This window comes from Argiope bruennichi, chromosome 10, assembly GCF_947563725.1.
Source record: "Argiope bruennichi chromosome 10, qqArgBrue1.1, whole genome shotgun sequence".
Taxonomy (NCBI): domain Eukaryota; kingdom Metazoa; phylum Arthropoda; class Arachnida; order Araneae; family Araneidae; genus Argiope; species Argiope bruennichi.
This window is the reverse complement of record NC_079160.1, coordinates 62,206,090-62,226,662: the sequence shown is the minus strand read 5'-3', so window position 1 is coordinate 62,226,662 and position 20,573 is coordinate 62,206,090. Positions and strand designations below refer to the sequence as shown.

General features: G+C 29.9%; 1 long non-coding RNA gene across 1 annotated transcript in view; it reads right to left on the bottom strand.

Moving 5' to 3' along the window:
• The window catches only part of LOC129989410 (uncharacterized), a 295,435-nt gene that overhangs the window by 102,359 nt on the left and 172,503 nt on the right, over positions 1-20,573 (bottom strand). Inside the window, exon 4 of the long non-coding RNA XR_008785768.1 lies at positions 15,404-15,487. This is a non-coding gene — a long non-coding RNA (uncharacterized LOC129989410). The remainder of the gene's footprint in view (positions 1-15,403; positions 15,488-20,573) is intronic.

Here is a 20,573-nt window from a genome sequence, read left to right as displayed (position 1 = left end):
TTGGTAATATTAATGAAATCAAGAGCAGTAATTATATTATATATCAATGTTTAAAAGCACAAGGAAAACCGCTAATATAAAGAAAACACAAATAAAGAAAGGAATAGGTGCTATAGAGAAATAATGTGTACAAATATATTTGTTTTAATTTCATTCCCTTGATTTTGCATTTTTGTCTCTTAAAAATTTACAAATAATAAAATAAATTGCAGTTATTAATCTGTTTGATTTAGGTCATACATAATTCTTATTAAATGTATCGTTCCAGTAATTAATACATTTCTCTGGCTATAGAAAAATGTATTCAATTTTTATCCAACCTGATGTTATGCACTCATACTTTTTTATTATTCGTAGAAATATCTCTCTGTGTGTGCGTATGTATGGTGGACCTCTACAATATTGACCGTCAAATCTACAGCAAAAATATGATGCATATATTTTGGAGGATAGGAATGTAAGCCTCGGAGCAACGAAAGAATTCTAATCTCTCCCAGTGAGAATTAATAATGAAAAATTATGTGTGAAATAACTATTTAATTTTTATTTAAGAAACCTTAGTTTCTTTTATAATTCTTACGTATTGTTAATTACAATTATATTATTGATATGGATATAATTATAATTCGTAAATTCGCATTCAACATTACTTCAAAAACCCTTAATGACTTTGGATTAGCACCTAGTTTTCTCGTTTACTCCAGACACTCAGGTCATTTTTTTAAATTTCAAACACATCATCTTAGGGTCTCTCATAAGTTTCTTTCCTATTTCTAATATAAAATGAATACACAATATTTACTGTTTAAGATATTTATTTTGTTATATAAGAACCCTTTTGCTCAGTTACCTTCTTCCATCTCTCAGGAAGCCTCATCATGTTTTCTTTCTAAAATTGTTGTGTTTTGGACAAGAAGCAATCCTCGAGATGCGCTTTTATTTCGCCGGTGGATTTAAAGCGCTTATCGCGAAAAGAATATTTTAAGGACAGAAAGAAGTAATAATCAGATGGAGCGAAATCTGGAAAACACGCAGTATGCGGTAAAACATCCCAATCAAACTGTAAACGCTTCTCTCGTGTTGCCATGATGAAAACCGTTTTTTGCTATGACAGCTTTCAATTGATTCAGTTGATAACAGTATTTCGTAGAATGTATTGTTTCAACTTGAAGAAGGAGCTAATACAAGTTACTCCTTTCTAATCCCACTAAATGGACGAAAGAACTCTTTTGGCGTGTAACCCCGGGTTTGCGACAGTTGAAGGCCTAATATCCTCACATGAGGTGCGCTTTCAATGCACATTTTCATATAAAATCCAAGTTTTATTTCCAGTGACAGGCCTCTTTAAAAATGGATCATTTTTGTCGCTGGTCATTCATAGCCCGATGAGAAAGAAACTTTTGGGACACCCTAATATATCCTTCCAAACCCATTCTTCTGATGATGTATCTATGGCTCCAGGGCATACACTAAAATTACTTAGTCGCTAAGCGCGTTTTCGTCTTCTTGGTAATATTTCAATATCATTAACTTCACTATCAGTATCAGGTAAATGTATGCCTATTTCTTCTGATTTTTCTGAATCCATCAGTCCTCGTTATCTTCATAGTGTGCATTACTTTTATTCGTTACGTTGTTTATTTTACAGTATGTTTTTCCTTTAGTAAGACAGATGCTTATGCTAAATGTTAATAAGAATGAAATCCACTGACTATCAACAATTTGGCCGTAATCTGCACAAAGATGATCTAACGGTAAACGATATATGATAGTGATCTGTGATATGAACATAAGTAATAAAAGTGCTGCCGGAATCAATACACTAGATATTTTAAACCAAATTTATATCCAATAGTAACTTTTGTGGCATTACGAATATAGCTTGTCATTGTGCTATATAGCATGAAAAACCGATGGCGAGCTATACTCGTCATTTTACCGGAAGGGGTTAATTGAATAGAAATTAAACGAAATATTGATTTTTTTTTCTAATAAATTTTTTAAATATTGCTGTTCAAAAATAATTTTTTACGTCATATCAAAAGTTAAAAAGTTTTCTTTTTTATGGATACCAACATATTTGTACTTTAATATTATTTATTCTTCATAAATATTAAATTTTTGATGGCAATATAAATAATACCTATGGTTGCCTCGATATGTAATATTTCATTTTTACTTTATCGTATACATACTATAGAGGAGATATTGTAATCGTCAAAAAAATTCAAACTCCTAAACGAAGGATTTAGGTGAATCCTTCGTTTTGGCCCTTTCTAAGTCCGAAAAACATATTTTTGGATGTCTGGCTGTCTGCCTAGCATTATGTCTATCAAATACCCATACTGCTTATCAAACTGTATGATTAGTATTATGTCTGCATCAAAAACCCATACTGCTTATCAGACTGTCTGTCTAGCATTATGTCTATATCAAACAACCATACTGCTTATCAGACGGTCTGCATAGCATTATGTCTGTATCAAAAACCCATACTGCTTATCAGACTGTCTGTCTAGCATTATGTCTGTATCAAACCACCATACTGCTTATCAGACTGTCTGTCTAGCATTATGTCTGTATCAAACAACCATACTGCTTATCAGACTGTCTGCCCAGCATTATGTCTGTATCAAAAACCCATACTGCTTATCAGACTGTCTGTCTAGCATTATGTCTGTATCAAACCACCATACTGCTTATCAGACTGTCTGCCTAGCATTATGTCTGTATCAAACAACCATACTGCTTATCAGACTGTCTTTTGTAACAAAAATAATTCAAAAACGCTTTGAGGTAGAAAAATAAAATTTCATATTCTCGTACTACATTTTCATTAAATTCGTAGATTTCTATCAAATGTTGAACAAAATCCATTCAAAAGAAGTTTGTCTGTCTGGCTATTTGTGTACAAATGAGCTCGATAATTACAAAACTAAAGAGCTATGCAAATAACATTTGGTATACATGTTTAGCATTTAAAATATAGATTCATGTTAAATTTTGGTCTCTTATGCATGTAAAAGCGATAATTCATAATTCGTACGTTATCTTATGTGTATAATTGTGGTTCTGCGTTAAATTTTAGAGTCAATCGATTGACAAGAAGATGTCCGAAATGTATATTCTCACGATAGCTTTAGTAAAAGTATTTTTTTAAAAAATAAAAATATATAAAAAACTTTTAAATATTATTTAAAGTTACTTAAAGAACAATTTTTAAAGATTTGGATTCTACTCTAAGTAATACCTGTAATTTCAATTAATAGACAAAAGTTGATAAGTTTTTTTCCCCTTCAATGTGGCAATATTAGAAGTAACTTACATTTGTTTTAAAGTAATACATTTCGAGTTAAATAATTCTTTTGATGTCTTACTAACTCTAACTGATTTTTATACATATTTAATTTCATTCACCAGCTTACAGATTTCTTTTCTTAACAATAAAATGCCTTGAGATTCAGATGAAATTACCCACTTTAAAATAACGCAAAACCATAGGTAATAAATATTTTAACAAAAATTATTACCTCTCTATTGCTACAAACCAATGAGATAGATGTCTAGATAGATTCCATGTCTTGAATTTCCTGAGAACTAACGATTGGAGCTACATCTTTCTGGCACTAAACGAACAATTTGTTTTTTACCACATGATAGTACTTGCAACTCCTAGTTCCCCTAGGTTGGAGCAACATACTTTTTGCAGCAAACCCTCCAATTGAATTTTTTGAAGGCAAGAATTAATATCAGCAATGGCATTAAGTAAAGCAATGGCATTAAAATTAAATACACCACGGCAGATATTAAATAAATTGTTTTTGACTTTTATACTGTCTCTCAACTACAATTCATTAGTTGGACGTACTTTTAACATTTTCAATGAAAATTACAGTAATATATTCGTTAGTGTATTTAATGAAACTGTTTTCTTTTTGCTTTAATTAAGTTTTCTATAATTTCGACTCCACAGTTCTCTTCAGATAATCGAGGTTCCAAAAATGGATTAGGATCATTACGATTATCACAGCTTCAAAACTGCTACTGCACAGAACGTCACGAATTCATTGGTGTGTAAACCAATCATCTCCAAAGGATGTATTAGGAGTTCTGTTTTGTAAGGCAGAAGTCTCAAAAGCTGAATGTTTCAGCCACAATTGCTGAAACTTCCTTCATTCAATCCATTTATTAGCATAAGTTTTCTTAAACTATAATTCAATTTTCCTTTTTCCAAAATAATGTCACGAGCGTGCGCGTGTTCTTTAGTTGAGATGAGAGGTTCTTCCACGTCATTAGCGGACTCAATTAAATGATGGCTAAAAAGACATTAGATGCATTCTACTTTCATCAGTCGGTGTAAGACATATCTGCAAACTTCAGCAATTTGTTGGGACTGCTTTTGTGTCGTTTGTTGTATATTCCTAGTGCTTGCGTTGAAATGTGTGGTATTTTGTATAGAAAGGGGGAATGGAGTTTGTGCAATTAATTTTTATATTTGAAATTGATATACTATCGGGAACAAAGATGATGATTGAAAGTAATATGAGCTTTATAATACTCATATGTTTGCTCTTTATATTTTAGTTATTATATGTTTATTTTATGCAGATTAGATGATAAAGTATTCTTAAATACTTTAGCTTAGTACTTTAAAGCTTAAATACTTTAGCTCTTAAATACTTTAAAGTATTCTATAATACTTTCTGTTTTAGCTTAGTTTTAATTATATTAATGTCCCATTTTAAAGCAACATTAGAACTATTTTAGGACTGACATAATTTAGAACAGCAGTCAGATGATGTAGACCACACCAGAGCTGGCACCCCCTCTCTGAACTTCCACACTAGATGAAAACTTTTGACCTCGACGAATTTAATGTGCATCTGACTTCGGTGGCTTGGTGGTAAGGTCTTGTCTTCAGGACCTGAGGGTTCTAGGTTTGAGACACGATTCTATCGAAGAACTATCGTGTGTATGTTTCTATGAGCGTTATTGTATGTCAAGAACGTTTAAAAATCTGGTGAAACTGGAAAATCGAGGGTAGTTCGCAAATTATCGAAGATGGAAGGGATGTCGTATTTCAAGAAAAAAATGGAATCGAAATCAGAACTTTTTTTTTGCTTTCCTAAATACGAAGTATACACGGAGAAAGTATTGTAATCGTCATAAACAAATAAAGAAACTCAAGATTTCGAAGAATTCGAAGAGTCCGAAAAACGCATTTTTAGAATTATGCCTGTCTGATTATGAACATGATAAATGAAAAATGCTTTAAACTACACGAATAAAATCTGGTATATGGGCTTAACGAAACTGTTGACTTCTATCAAATTTTTAAATGAATTCATTTAGAGGAAATCTATCTGTCTGTGAAGTTACCGTAATATCTCCAAATGTAAACTAATTTAATTCATGTACTGTTTTTAATACAAGGGTTTTTCAAATGAAAAGGTACACTATGGGTATAAATGAAGATTTTATTTAAAGTATGCACCATAGGCCTGAGCACAACGATCCCATTGATTAACGAGCCGAAGGATTCCTTGTTCTCAGCATTCCTGTGGCCGTGACGAGACCCAGTCCTTCACAGCGTCCTTGAGTTCGCCGTCCGAGTTGAAGCGCTTCCCTTTCAGATGTTTTTTTCAGGGGACCAAACACATGAAAATCACAGGGCGACATGCGCGGACTGTAGGGTGGATGGTTGAGCTGCTCCCACTTAAACTTAGTCAGTTCCATGTGTGTGACCCTAGAGAAGTGTGGACGCACGTTATCATGGAGCAGAACCACACCTTCCGTGAGTAGCCCCGATCGTTTGTCCTTGATGGACCTGCGTAGTCTTCGGAGTGTCTGACAATACACATCAGATTTAATAGTTCGCAGGCACCGCGCATGCTCCGATCTACGCCGGAGATTCCAATCGCATCCTTAGATCCTTTCTCTACATTCTCCCATAGCGGCATAGAGAAATATGTTAACAGTTACGTTGTTATGACGTTTCGTACCTTTTCATTTGAACACTCCTTGTATTATCAATGAAAAAGAATTATATATTTACAGTAAAGATCCTATCACAAAAATCTGAACTTAATTATTAAATAAAATATATAGAATTCCCCACGCTATGTTCTTCAAATGACGCAATGTTATTCAAATTAAATCACTGAAATTATTGAACTCGAAAATGACTTTGAGATGCTGCATAAAGTTTCAAAAAATTAAACCGGTACTATAAAGAAGGATGCCAAATATTTTTTAAACTATGAATTTAAATTAAATTCATAAAATTTCGTTCGCTTAGCTTGAAAAAGATTTAATAAAATGTGTGTTATGTAAAAGGTAATTTGTATTGAAATACAAAACAACTATTTTTGATAATACTGAATTTAATTGCGAAAGACTTTTATATACTTGAATATTTAGCGTGTCAAATCAAAGTAAAAAAATTTCCGATATTTACATTACGATACAAAACGATTTAGTTAGATTTTATTTTTATTTGGAAATAAATACAAAAGAAGTTGATGTAGTTATATTTTATTATTATAAAGTATATATTTTTAACTGTCAGAAATAAAATTTTATCGTTCGTCAAATATTTTATTAAAAAAGAACTATTTTCGTACTATTTTCATATTATTTATCATTGAAATCATAAAAAAATGAAAATAATATATTACGTTCAAATATGAATGCTTCGTTTGCTCCCATATTTGATAAAAAAATCAAACGAAAAAAATATTCTATCGTTGATGTAATTTTTTCGTTTTCTTTTTCAATAAACACATCTGTATTAAACATAAAAAAAAAAAAACTATTTGAATAATATTTGTATTTGGATTTCATAATAAATCTAAGGAAAAGTAATTGAATTTTCTATCTAAAGCTAAGCCTAAAAATGTAAGTTATTTTTACTGACGCTGTTGTAGGAATATAATGAGTCCGAAAAAATAAATAATTTTTCAAATATTTAAAATGAAATGCTCTAAAGCGAGAATTCTATAATTCTTTCTTAAGCATAGCGCTGTTGTCCTAGTTTCGTTATTGCGGATTCAATTTATCGTTTGGTTGTTTATTTTTCGTTTTACTTCGCCGAAATTCTGGTAAACAAGAATATTTAAATATGCAATTCCATTTATCATAGCTATGAATTAATCATTCGAAATCGGTTTCGGAATTTCAGATACGATGGATTGAATCACAAACGTGCAACATCAAAGACGAATGAAGATTTCTTAATCAATAAACATGTATTGGTTTAATCCGAAATAATTTTATTTTTTATTCCGTCTGTTTATATAAATATGGAATATTATTTTGATGAATTTTCTGAAGATGATGATAAAATGATGAAAATGATATTGCATTCAGTTTGTGAGTAATTTTATGTTCATTTTCGGTGATAACTTATGGAATTTGATGTCCTAAGAAATAAAAGTGAAGCTCAGTGTAAATAACAAAAAGGGAATAACTTATTAAAATATCTATATTTTTTATAAGAAAAATGGAACACGTATACCATTTATTCACTTGCATTGCTTTGATTTTAGTAAATTCATGCATTATATTAATTGAAATTCAGATTTCGAAATCTATACTTATAATAAAGCTCAATGTGTGTGTGTGTGTGTTGGCGATCTACAGGCAAGGTCATTTGACATACAGCTATCCAATTTGGTACATGTATACCTTAAAGGTCGGGAATGTGCACCTGGGGTCCCTTTTTTTGAAATTTTAATTAGAATTTTAATTATTAATTAAAAACTAACTTTCCAGCCAAAAAAATCTTCCATTTTCCCCCACCGCCAACTTTTTCGCCAAAAAAATCTTCCTTTTTCCCCACCGCCAAATGATTAAGGCATCAATTTTTTTTCTCCCAACAGAAATGAGGCTAGGGTTAACGTTTTTCGGTGGATTATTTCAAACGATTCTGTTTATTTTCTTAATGTTTTATGCATTTAAAATTAAACATTGATAATTAATCCATGTTTCGGATTCATTCTGAAGTACTTTTGAATTAAAATAACACAGAATAAAGGAAATTAAAAATGTATAATCTGCATAGCGTTACCCCAACTGGCGTAGAAAAATTAACGCATTTGCGTTACCGTAATTGGCGAAGAAAATTCACGCATGCGCATTCTGTTCCGATTGTTGCCATGACAACCATTATCAACGGACGATTTAAATTATTTTTAGGTTAGTTGCATGCTTTTGTAAGTTAATTGTATTTATGTTAGTTATATATTTTTTGTATATGCCTATAGTTTTAAGTACATCGTTTTTTAAGTAGTTTTTTTTTTAACCTGTTTTCAATGATTTAAATTATTTTTAAGTTAGTTGCATGCTTTTGTAATTAAATTGTGTTTATGTTAGTTATATATTTTTTTTGTATATGATTATAGTTTTAAGTACATCGTTTTTTAAGTAGTTTTTTTAAACCTGTTTTCGACCGATTATTTTAAACCATTCATTTTATTTTCTTAGTGTTTGATGCATTTAAAATAAAACATTGTTAATAAATCGATTTGTTCATGATGAATCTGCGAAAATTTTGTTGACGAATTCTTGAGATAATACATAAATTAAGAAAGATATTCTTTAGTGCTCATAATGTTTAAACGCTCAGGGACTCTATTATTAGTAATCATATTATTAAAAAAATGCTTTGTTTCAGTAAAATATATTATTATATTAATTGCAGATTAATCATTTACACTTTAATTTAATGTAAAGCATAAATTCTACGGGAGCTAACAGAAAATTAGAGAGATAAAGATTACGTTATAACTGAAGATCTTTATAATATTATGAGGGAATTGAAATTTGAAATTTTGAAATATTTTAATGAACAAGCTATTAAAGTAGGAATTACATAAAATATTTAACTATGAAAATTTTAACGAGCATTAAGATTGGCGAACCGGCTGGTCACCAAAGGCGGCTAGTATTAAATAATTTCCTGGCTTTAAATAGCAAAATAACTTTTTGAGACCTATTTGAAATCAATAATTTTTTTTAGAGTATCTCAATTTATAACCAATTTTCCTTTTTAATTGATAGGTTGCAAGTTGATTAACATTTTCAAATGGTTATAAAAATTTATATAAGAAACAAAAATTCTTTATATGTAGAGTTATAACGTGAAAAGTACGCAATATACATTTTATTGGTTAAACTTTAAAAAAATACAGTATGAAATTACATTCTATTTTGAAATATGACTTTTATTTCGATGAGAAGTTGTGAAATATGTGTGAACATTATTCATCAGACGAATAGAAAAATCATGGTTCCAATATATGAATCAGCCTTTCTGTTAAGGAAAATTATTTATTTGATTTAAAATAAGCAAACAAAAAATCTTTTAAGAAGATAAAAATCTAACTTGTCCACTTAAATATTCCAAATGATTAAATAAACGATGGATTTTTTTTCCATAATGAAATCTGTTTTTAATTAATTTTTAATTCAGGTAATTACGAATTATTTTCGATTCTTTTCTGCCATTTTTTTTCTCCCATTTTGGGGAATCTTGGAATACAAAGAAAAAAATGAATTCAAAAATTAAAAATAATGATGGGTTGCCCTCTCCTGACCTCGAGTGTAAGCTCGATTGACCGACCCCAGAGAAGCTATTGTTCAGTAATGACATATTAATTAAGAATCAAAACCCTGTTTTATTAAATTACTACTTAAGATTTTAAAGCTAGATGTTAAAGATTTTAAAACTAGATTTTGTAGATTATACTCTAATTCTCATTCCTAATGCTATTTAATTTTCAAAATAACTGAGAAACTAAGAAATATTTGAAACATTTTTTCTTTGTTATAAATGGAATTTAAAATTGCTTATATACATTTAACGAACTCCGAATAATTACGAAGGGGTTATGTAATTTATCGAATATCAATTACTATTATCCAAAATAAAAAAGAATTTTAATCCTGGATTGGTGCGAAAAAGTAATTAGATCTTTAAAATAATAATTTTTTAAGGAAATATTATTCTGAAATACAATTTCTTTCTAAAATACAATGTAGACAAAAATAGGAACTTATCTATTGAATAAATTCTGAAATTACCGATTTTTTTTTTCAAAAAGATTTTAACTCATTAATTGGAAAGAGAGTAGTATTTCTTATATAGTAGCATGAGGAATAAATAAAAGTAAACATTTCTTTAAAATATTAATTTTTAGAAGGAATTTTTAAGTATGCAATATTCTAGTACTCTGAATAAAGTGTAATGTGGGCAGAAATAGTTTAGTTATATTAACGTTGCGTTGTAAAGCAACACTAGGGCTATTTTGGACGGACCTCGTCATTTTGAACCGCGGTCAGATGACGAGGACGAGACCTGAGCTGGCAACCCCCTCTCCATACCACACCACACCAGCGGAAGGACGTTCGGCATGACGGATTTAACGTGCAACAGACCCCCTTACACGACGGTTATTCGGTGGAATCGGTTCTCGAACCTGAAACCCCCCAGTTCCGAAGCCGAGACCTTACTACCAGGCCACTGCGGTCTAGGCAGAAATAGGAATTTATCATCTATGGAATAAATTTTAAAATCATTAATATGTTTTCCAAAATGTTTTAAACCATTAAACAGGAAGAGAGTAGTATTTGAAATATTGTAGTACAAATATGATATAGTTATATAGGAATATAATTCATAAATGTGAAATCAGACTCCTATTTTAGGTATTCTTAAATTATTTTAACCAATAGAAACTGTTAATCTTGTCATATTAATCTGCAGATTCAGATTAAAAATCCAATTATAGGCAGTTACATGACGGCTTCAATATTTTTGCAATACGATGCCAAAATTTCGCATGCAAAAATAGCCATTTTTGAATCCGCATTTATGCAACATCATCGTCCTTTTACTGCAACACTTTACTCCAAACGAATTATCTAAATCTATTCACAGCCTATTCTAATGAGCAGACGTCGAACGCCACTTCGCTTCATTTCATCCTCGAAGAAATGCGGCAGCTTTCACGAAGGAACAAGGTCCTTATCAATTCCCTCTTAATTCCGCGTTAAACTTCCTTAGCTAAGCGAAGTCCTGTTTAATACGACATACACATTTGAGAGCGCAATAATAACAGAGAATATTTTAATAAGTTTTGATGTAGAGGATTTATTATAGCTTTTGATAACACAAAAGCGCGAATTGCAAGTCCATTGCATTTCTTTCCAATGTTTGGCAATTATGTAATTATCGTTTGCATAATCAATGAGATGATTTAGCAATTAATTCTGTACTGGAGCTATTATTTCTAATAAGAAATTAATATGTTATCGAATTAATTCATTTCTAATTAATTAATTTCAGTTCATTTCTAATTCGAAATTAATTAATCCATGGGAAAATATGAATATTAAAAATATCTTTCGTAAGTGAAACAAAAGTTTCGTTTCGATAATGGAATATAAATTTTTGTTATTTCTCAGTCATATATATGTATATAAGAAGAAATAATCAAAAATAAAAGCATTATGGAAATTCCAATGAAAAATTGTTTCTGAAACAAACTAAAATTATTTCTGAATCAAACTAAAAAAGCACAATTGTATTTAGAGAGCGCTAATGCTGCTGCTACTAAAACACAGATGAACATAACCAACTTAGTAAAAATAAAAAGGGGGAAAATAGATTTAAAATTACAAACAAAATAAAAAAATAAAAAAAGAATCCGGCCTGAAGATTTTCTAAAGGGTCACCCTCAAGCAGGGATTCAAAACAAGGGATTTTTTTATTTGTGAATAAAATAAGACAATAAATAAAATTAAAAAATAGACTTTCCATTACATATTAACTAACTCAATAGATGGCGCTGAGACCCACCAATTATTTATTTTTTTGAATGACGTGGCTTTTCAAAGCAGGAATAGTATAAGATGTGGGCAACAAGATAGAACATGATGGGACACTTTATTTGGTAGATGTTTTATCTGTTATTGGTATGTTCTTTCGTTTTTGTTTTTATAATTAGTTGTGAGTATTCTTTTATAGTTTATATTATATTATTGTAATTTTCGCTTAAATTGGAGGTTGTATTTTATGTAATTTATTATTTTATTTCTGTAAAAAATGATTCATCTCTAAGGCCTTAATTTCAAGGGATTTTCGGGTCGCGAGGGGTCAATATTGTTGGACCAAAAGTCAGACCCCTCACAGAAAAAAATCCCTTGTTTTGAATCCCTGCCTCAGGGTGACCCTTCAGAAAGTCTTCAGGACGGATTTTTTAAAATTTTGTTTGTGCTTTTGATTCTATTTTTTTTCCTTTCTATTTTTACTGAGTTGGTTATATATATATATATATCCAAACAAATTTGAGCAGTAGTCTGGTCGAAGAGAAGAAACTTTTGAAATTGTAGCACATATAACTATCCTGTCCACTACTTTAAGGAAAACATATTTTAACAGATGTGCGGCCGAGAAGAAGACACTTTTGAGCAATTTTAAAATTTTGATTTATCAATGGGAAATTATTCATCCCGGGAGGCATAACTTGTGTACAACGGGCAACGAGATACGTCATTCTACATTGCGACACATGAGCAGAAGAGTAAAAAAGACCTAAGTTTTCCTGTCAATGATTTTTACAATTAGATTTCGATAGAGATTTCTTTGACACGTGTAGGATAGAGAAATTTAGGTATCTTTAGAAGAATTTTTATTCCTTCACTCGGAGAAAATGCAGAAGTAAGCATTTTTATAGAGCGCGTGTTGAAAGTAATTAAATAAAAAATGGAACTGGATCAGGAAATAAGAGAACATTTTAGAATAAATTTAATCTGGGTTGAGTTAAGATAAAATATTTGGAAACTAATTAGGATTCAAATTAGATAAAAAAAAGTATGTATATATAATGTAAAAACACACATTTTGGAGCAGTTTCGTAGACGAAATGAGAGACACTTTTGTAATTTTAAACTTCGCCTTTAATCCCTCCCGAGAGGCATAATTTATGTACAAGAAGCGGTGACGAACTACCACCCAAGATACAAGAGTGAAAGAGAACGAAATATTTATCTCCATAGTTATGCACTGTCAGATTCTGATAGGGATTTCTTTACACGTGTCGATTTAGGTAAGGGGGAAAAAGGTATCTTATAAAAGAATTTGTTTAAGTTGGCAGATTTTTATCTCTTCACTCGGAGTGTGAGAACATGTCGATTGCAGCAATTTTACAGCGCTCTTGTTGAATTGATTAAATAAAAAAAGACGGAATTGGATCAGGAAATAAGAGAACATTTTAGAATGAAGTTAATATGGGCTAAATTAAAATAAAAAAATAAGAAATTAATTAGGATTCAATTTAGATTTAAAAATATCATTATATAATACACACACATATATATTATTTCGTCGTGTTAATAAATTATATATTATTTATTATTTCGAAATATATATATATAATGCTAAAATAGGTTATATGTACACAAGAAAGCATTTTTCATTATCTAAGAATGTAAGCTATTTATAGACTTATTTGCTTTCAAGAAAAATTATATGTTTATGATAATATTCAAAAGATAAGAAATGCGTTAGAGATAATGAATAAAGACAGAAAGTAGAATATATATATATGTCATTACACAATAAATTAAAAATATTTTTAGAATTAAAATTTTAATCGAAACAAGAAATTATTGCAATTATATAAGAAGAACATTCTATCAATATAATATTAAAAACTTGTATTAAGGTACGGAAATATTAAAAATAATCTCAATATTCGAAAAATAATTTTGAACTAGAAACACGTTTTACTGCAAAAATGTATAAAATATGAAAAAATAATGATTTACAGCACACGAAAGCTGAAATTAAAAGCAGTATAAACTGAATGATAACTATTTCAAGATCTTTAAAAATTTAATGCAAGAATGAAAATGATTTTTAGTTCTTGGTTGTCCATTTTGTATTAAGAAATGGAAATATTAAAAATAATCTCACTTTATATAAAAATTATATAGAATTAGAAACATGTTAATATATTCACTGCATTAATCTGTAGAATATGAAAAAATAAGGATTACAGCACACGAAAGATATCATCAAATGCCATATGCCCTAAATGGCAACTGGTTTCCGAATTTTTATAATTTTTAATGCACGAATGAAATACTTTTAGTTGTTTTTGTCTGCATTGGCCGTTTTAAAAAATCTTGGCTTAGGTTGAGAAGAATTGCTGGTTGGAGACATTTTTTTTTCTCTGAATACATCTATGTTTCACAGTGATAGAGCTTACTTTTTGTATCTTCACTTTAGTCAAGTGTGGGTGCATGAAAAGAGCGGTGTTGATATTGTTTTCTTCTTGACCGGCCTGAGAGGGTTAAGAATTGTGCAACCGAACAAGGTTCGTCTTTCCTCATGGCCCCGCATCATTGTCTGATTTTGTAAAAAGAAAATGCCTTTTTTTGTTTAAAAAGAATACACATGCATTTGAATATTATCATGCCATTTTTTGTATGCCAAAATTCGACCAATATACTCCAAAGATTGAACGAGATTGAAAATATTAAAAAAAATTACTTATTATCAGCTGTATTCAAAGAAAGGTCTATCTTCTTTGACATTTTATTTAACCAGATCTAATGAAATAAAAATCACATATTCTAACAATCTATTTAAATTATATTTTATAAGCTTATGAAACAATTATTTTTGTTCCTGTTTATTTATTCATTATTGTTTATGCGACTGAAATATTACCTTTGTAAAAAATAATTCAGATATTATTTCCATTCATTACTAAAGTTCATTTTATGCCAATTTAGAGAAATCTAATAAATAACAATGTGTTTGCTATTTCTTGTACGAAATTTGATTTAATGCCCTCGAATCAATTTCTCATCAGTCACGCTTTTGTTCCAATTTTCCCTATTGTTTTCATCATGAAGGTTCATATTTAGAAGATTTTTCCAAAATATGTTTTATGTAGTTTTAAAACGTGACTTGAATCTAACTGTTCTAGTGGAACTTTTAAATAAAGCTATGATTCACGATTTAATCATAAAATTTTACTTTGAGTTTTTTAACAGAATGGAAATCAGTGAAACTTTAAGAAGACCGGATATATATTTATTTATTTATTGAAAAATTTAATCTCCAATGTCAGGCTAATTGAAAGCCATTTTTCCAAAGAATATTTCCCCTGCGATTTGAAAGTAACGTTTCTAATAATAATTCACAGTATAAATATAAATATGAAATTATAATTCATAAAATAGATATAAATTTTAAATAATGATTTATAGAACAAAATATTCTATGAATTATTTTAGTAAGCATATTTTTCCCTCTTCAATATAATTACTATTAAATTAAAACTTTTGTGTCCTTTTCCAAGGAAATTGAATAAATGTTAAAAATACTCACTAAAATATATCAACGTCGCCTCTTTTGTGGGATTTATTTTGTTGTCCTATTAAAACTGTGTGTCCTTTTCCTGTACATATAAACCTAGGAAATTGAAAAAATGTTATAAATACTCACAAAAGTAACCAACCGTTGCCTCTTTTGCGAGATTTATTTTGTTGTTCTATTAAAACTGTGTGTCCTTTCCTTGATAAACCTAGGAAATTGAATAAATGTTAAAAATACTCACAAAAGTATACCAGCGTCGCCTCTTTTGTGTGTTTTATTTTGTTCCAGCATTTATCCCACATACTTATTCTCCATCTAAAATTGTTACGAATAAAACTCTTGATGGCAGAGGACAGGTCGCTATCCCAAGTTATTCCCCCGAGACTTGACAATCCACGAAAAGTGACAGATTTACCAGTTTCAGTATAGGTTAGAAATCTAAATATCACAGATAAATGACATGCATACAGGTTAGATGGATGCCGGATTCCCCGGGGCCAGGCGAACTCGAGTGACAAGCCGAATTGTAACTCCTGTCAGCGGGACTAACGGGGCCTGTCGGAATTTATATGCAGCCAGAAGTTTCCCTGGAAAGAAGAGAAGTGAAGGTGGGAAATGATGAACGTCTGTTTCAGATGCGATAACTGATTCGTTTCCTGGGAAATTTTTAGGGGAACATTTCACTGTGTATCATACAGAAATGGGTTTTTGACTTTCGAACAGTAGGAGAACTATTCAATTTATTGAGCAATTTCCATAAGTTTTTCAACATTTCTGTAGAACATAAGGGAAATCAAATAACGTAATTTCAATTTATTGATGATTAGAAGATCGATTTAAATTTCTATATAGTTTTTGCGATGTAAATGATGAACGTCTGTTCCGGATATGATAACTGATTCGTTTCCTGGGAATTTTTTAGGGGAACATTTCACTGTGTATCATACAGAAATAGTTTTTTTTTTGACTTTCGAATAGTAGAGGAATTATTCAATTTATTGAGCAATTTCCACAAGTTTTTCAACATTTCTGTAGAACATAAGGGAAATCAAATAACGTAATTTCAATTTATTGATGATTAGAAGATCGATTTAAATTTTTAAATAATTATTGCAATGTAAATAATGAACGTCTATTCCGGATGTGATAACTGATTCGTTTCCTGGGAAATTTTTGGGATAACATTTCACTATGTATCATACAGAAATAGTTTTTTGACTTTCGAAGAGTTGGGGAATTATTCAATTCATTGTGCAATTTCCATAAGTTCTTCAAAATTTATGTGGAATATAAGGGTATCAAACAACTCAATTTGAGTTTCCAATTTATTGATAAATAGAAGTTTCGATTTAAATTTTTAAAATAATTATTTACATTAAACTGGCTCTTTGTTTTGTCTGCTATTAATTGTTAATTCCTATACTTGTAATACTAAGATAACTAGAATAACTTTAATTATAGAGTGATTATAAAGACTCACTCTATAATTAAAGGTCTAATATAGAGTGATTATTAGAACTTAAATTATAGAGTGATTATAAAAAAAAAATTCCATTTTGAAGAAATTTTATAATAAATGAAAACTTTTGAATCTTTGTTCAATAAAAATATAAAGTCAACTAATCATTAACTATAAACATTTGATGGGAGAAAGGTAAGAATGTGAGATAAGGTAGAATACAAAAGAGGTTAAATAAAAATTTCACCTCTATTTTCATTTAACGAGATATTATTATTTCATAAAAAATCTAAAATTACATTATAAACAATCGAAATTGGTTCAAATACCTTGTTTTTATCAGGGAATTTTAATTACTGTCTAGTATGGAAATCTGTTATTTCCTGTTTATGTATATTAAATATGTCATTTAGATAAATGTGCAATGCCAAATATGATAGAATTTTTAAAACTAAATACTGGAATTCTACAAAACTCCCCCCACCCCCCAAAAAAAGAAAAGAATTCGAATCGCCAGCGAAAATATTTATATTAATATCGTCTTTAAAAAAACTAAATAAACGCATCCATTGATCATAAAAATAAATTTTAAACATTATCATTATAATTTCTTATGATTTTTGTTTAAACCGTATTTTCTCTGATTGTAATCTATAAAAAGCATTAAATTTGCAAAATTATAATTGCTTTTCAATTGACTGTTAATGCATATATTTATTAATATTTGTTAATACATCAGATGTATCAGCTTAGGCAAAAATCACTGTGAAACTAAAATACATCGGATTTTAAGTGTAATATACAGGTAGCAATCACAATAGTGGTAATTGATTATAAGATAATTTTGTTATTAAATTTCCTTACCAGAGCTTCATGGGAAAGATCCAATTCATTTGCTTTTGATCTTCTTTTTCCACTTAGCTTTTACCTCTGGACATCAGCTATAATTTGACTCTTAACGTGTTTGTTTTGAGATCGAAGGTCTGAATCGTCATGTTGGGAAATAGTTTGTTAGCAAATCAATTTCTAACGAAAAAAAATCCTACCATTTTAAATAAAGCAATAAAACAGAAACGAAACAATTGAAGGTATTGATTTTTTTTCTATTTTATTAAGGGAATAACCTTTTTATATTATAGGAATCTAATGTTAGATCTTGCAATTTCTATCCAATGACCATCCACAAGACACACTAATTCACCAAAAAAAGGAGATAAAAATTTTCTGTGGTCATGATTACTAAAACTCACTATAATAATAGAACACATCCTAAAAATAAACTAAACTTTTTCAGAAAAAAAAAATGAATTTGAAATGAATCAGAGTAAAATCTAACAAACTCGCAAAATTTTTATTGAAAGCAGAAACATGCCTTATATAAAGAATGTCCCAAAATTAACGTAGTATTTGAATGTGCCACCATTTGAGCAGTAATGTGTTGCGAACCCTATTAAAAAAACCATTTGACAGCTGATAGTTTGAAGTTGGTAAAAATGGAACCTTACCCGATAGAATACCTTATCATTGTTGAGCAATATGTAATAAATAATGAAAGTCTGGCAGCCACAGTTCGAAAATTTCAGAATTGGCCACTTAGATCGCATGATTTAACACTTTATGGGGATATTTGAATTCAAAGGTCTATGACAATAAGCCCACAAGCACGATTGTATTCAAGGAGGAAATTCAACTCTGCATGAAAGAAACTCAGCCACATTTACACAAAATGGCCATGGAAAATTTCAGAAAAAAAAAGGCGTATGTGACAGCAAAGCCAATAACACATAAAACAAATGTCCTCCATGGACATTTGTTTTATGTGTTATTCCACATTTAAAGAATTTTTTTTTATTTAATTCAGATCTTGCATTAACACGTCGTTCTATCGTGTAACGCTTCATTTTTCCTAATCTTAAATTATCAGCTGTCAAATGGTTTTTTTAATAGGATTGCTTATACATTACTTCATGAATGACGGCAAATTCAACTTTTGGGTAAAATTTGGCACCTCCTTTATAATCTCCTACAAAACAGTGCATATTCAATTTTACCCCGATTTGCAGGCCTAGTTTCGACATCAAACATCAGGCATCAACACCAAGAATGAACATTCAAAATAGCAAAATTGACTAATATTTAAAGCCCCTTTATTATTCCATCATAACCTCACTTCTCAAAACCACCCCAAGACCCTGAATAAACCTGCTTAAACAAACCAGAAATCGAATCGTACATCCTAATCGGATGATTCTATCAACCGGTTCAGGTAGCCGGCCTTCCTTTCGGCCATTCCCACAAGGCAATCAATCATCCTAGTCCTTCACCAACGGCTATCTCAATCTGCATAACTGAACCCCTTTAATTAGGAGAGAGATACAGAAAGGATGCAACGACAAGCCTGTTTCAGTTGCATTTAGTAAATTGAAAAGGCAGCAATCCGATATGTATGTTACATGGATTGGGAAGGTACGTTGCTAAGTAGAGTGTGCGATGTTTGAGCTGTTTTGTATTGGGCTGGTATGGAATTCTGTCGGTGGACGGAAACAAAAGATTGAAATATGCGGGGATAGGAAATGCGAAGAGAAATTCTCAAATATTTCTTTAAAACTGCTCTGGGATGAAAAAAAATTGTCTTAAAATTATTTGTTTTTGATAGTTTTGGTATGCTATTAGTGCAAAATTAGTTTGAATATTTCTACTATGTATTTTATTCATAAGTTACAGGTGTAGTATGTACAAATGTGATATTTATGTGAAATTTTAAAATACATTACAATATTTTAAATTGCAATTTCGAATATTTCTTATTGCATCAATCTGTCATAAAACTGCTTCGGTATAAAAAAATTACTTTAAATTAATTCGTTTTTTGATAGTTTTGCTATGTTATTACTGAAAAATAATTAATATTATTCGTCATGCATTTTATTCATAAGTTACAGATGCCAGCATGCACAAATTTGATATTAATATGAAATTTTGAATACATTTCAGTATTTTAAATCATAATTTGTTTTATTTAAGAAAGAATAAACTATTATTGAGTCGCATTTTTTCTCGGAAACTTTAAACTGCCTGCTAAGCACAGTAGATAAACCTGAGAAACAAGTTAAAATTGGATTATAAGCCTATAGATACCTGTCTCTCCATCTCTCTGTTTATCGGCGTTCCTTTTTCTTGTTTCTCTCTGTTCATCAAACAGAGTCCATCTAGATTATCTCATTGTTTTGCACGTGTAATTAAATTTCGAGCTTCGAATACAACTGATTTTTTTATATATATTCCGATTGAGAGAAATGGCTACCAATAGAGGAATTGATTGAACAGCAGGTTTTTGATTTATTTTGTGGTAATAATACAGTAAAAAAAAACAAATATACCAAGACATCTTTTAAATTTTTGGAGAAATTGTACTTTGTTTATTTTGTCATGAAATTAGAGACAGAAAAATGATATTAGGAGACAAAATTTTCAAGGAAAGTTCATCCATAGAAGATTTTATTTCAACTCCTTTCACATAAAATTAGGGCTGGTAAAACAATTCATTGACGTATTTTTGAGGGAAGGAGATTGTTTAAAACTTCTTAGTGAAAAATTACTAGATTTACTTATAAAAATGTGAGAAGTATCTGTAGAATTTAATGTCAGAGAATGATAACAATAAAATTTTTGTATTCAAAATAAAAAAAAGGATTTTTTATAACGTCAACTACGAAGCTTTGT